Below are 2,388 nucleotides of genomic sequence, written 5' to 3' on the forward strand. Positions count from 1 at the left end.
TGTGTGTGTGTGTGTTTGTTTGTGTGTGAGCGCTGGTAGGAGCACACGTGTGCTGTTAGGGCATTCCATCGGCTTTCAGCATGTTAAGGATTATCTCTGCAAAGATGTAATGGTCCAATGGGAACAGGGTTTGGGAAGCTTGCTAATAAGCTGACTGATGAATGGAATGTTAAATTGAGTCCACTGACATGTTGAATATTGGCTAAAGCCTGCTGACCACTTCCATCTTCTGTGGTATGTAATAACCCAGACTCATTGTGGACACTGGCCTGTTAGATCAGGGCCATGTGTCTCACACACGATACACCAATATTTCCAGATAATTTTTTGATAAATGCTAAAAATACTTCTATATAGTATGAATTTAATTCATACGTACTACATTCATAATGTTGTCATTGTCATGTGGCCTATCAGCGGCAGTTGCGTCACATCATTGCCATTCAGAAATCCTCCCCTGTGGCCTCATGGGATAGTAAAGTGTCCATTGGATGCACACGAAATAGTAGGTCATCCAGGAACTTTTCGCCTACTGTTTAATGAATACTCTGTTCACATGCTGTTTTTCACCTACTATATAGTAGGGAAGTATCCACTTTTGGATGCAGCCATGGACTTATAAAGTATATAAAATTAAAATTACTTATACAATTAAAAAATATAGTACAGATTTTAAATATTTTATTTAAATATTACATAATATTATTATCTAGAAGTGCACTTGCATATAGATGCTAAGTTAATATCGGCAACATCGACTGAAATAAAATATTATATTTAATAATATATAATAATATTATTATCTTGAAACATTGTCTCATTGTACACCTTGACCCTGGGTTCCAGACTTTAGATTAGCACTGCTTTTACTCTGTCCTTTAGGATTGCAGTGTTGGGACATCTGAGGGGCCCTTCTCTCTGGCTGTGTTTTAGTTGTAGTGGAAGCCAGGCACATCTGGACCCACTTAGGCCTATAATGTCACATGGACCATCAGATCATTGTCTCTGCCTCATTCGGCTCTGAGCTCCACCAACTCCAACGTCCGCACCTCCAACATTTAAGCAGTTATTAGTGTTAATCACACGTAATCAAAGACATGCTTTACTCTGTGAGATCATGCCTTATGTTGAGTCGGCCACAGCCATATCACCCTGCAGCCCAAGACTGGTTGCCCACTGAAGCTAAGCAGGGAGATGAATTTTGTCAATACTGATTTAATTTGCTTGGTAACAGCCCAAATGACTTATTATTCTAATTGACTGATTCAATTAAAGAATTTGACTGAAAAGATGATGCACACTTTTAGGGAAAAAAAGAGCTTTATAAAGGTAAAAATGCCCATAAAAGGTACAAAAATCAATTTAAACTTGTTGGAAAAGATTAATTTCTATCACTGCTGTGACCTGATCATCACACAGAATATGCAGAATATCAAAAACTTTAGGAGTCAGCTGTCTGCGGTAGTCCTTAAGATATCAGCACAATAACACACTCAGCAAAATATCGTCTAATTATCGTTATCGATAAAATCCCATGTAAAGCGCTTTGGGTGTACAACAATACACAATAAAGCGCTATATATATGCATCATTCATTCATTCATTCATTCATTCTTCAAAATGTAATGGCTGGAGGAAAACAACATGAAAAGTCAATGTGACTCCTAACTTCTTTTACACAACCTGAGACACAACCTTAAACATTGTTTAAGAAAGCAATTCAACTTTTTCCATAGATTGTCCTGTTATGAATTTGTATGATTCACTACAGTTAGTTAGTATGTAGGTAGTCATGTAGCAGGCACTTTTATATACACAAAAGTGATGTGCATCAACCAATCACACCTTCACTTACTCTTTTTGCTTTCATAAATATTTGTTCATAAAGACATTAAAAAGGGGTCGTAGGATGCCCATTTTCTACAAGTTGATATGATTCTTTAGGGTCTTAATGAAAAGTCTGTAACATATGAGATATTTTTTGTCAATATCACACACCCCTAATATATTTAACGTTTTGTTTAGAAATTTTTTTTAATAAATATGAGAAGTGCCCTTTTTTGCATTTGAGCCCCTGCCCCTCAAAATGTCTGTGCACGTCTCTGCATCAAAGTACCGTGAGAGCTAATAGAATAGAGAGCAGACGGATCTGCATGATTTCTAATCGCTCTCGCGGTGCTTTGATGTCATACACCGATTGGTCTGCGCAGCGCCGCTTCAAGTCGAACACACCTAATTATTATTGAACAATTGCAAATAGCAGTTAACTTAATTCACGTGATGTGTGCACTGCTAGGCATCTTTGGTTTCCTCTTTTTGTCTAATTTAGATGGAAAATGTGTGCCTTTTTATCGTTTGAGTCACTTATCAAAAGTTGCTAAAAGTTGC

The sequence above is a fragment of the Sinocyclocheilus anshuiensis genome, unplaced genomic scaffold (genome assembly GCF_001515605.1).
Source record: "Sinocyclocheilus anshuiensis isolate Anshui unplaced genomic scaffold, SAMN03320099.WGS_v1.1 scaffold1623, whole genome shotgun sequence".
Lineage (NCBI taxonomy): Eukaryota > Metazoa > Chordata > Actinopteri > Cypriniformes > Cyprinidae > Sinocyclocheilus > Sinocyclocheilus anshuiensis.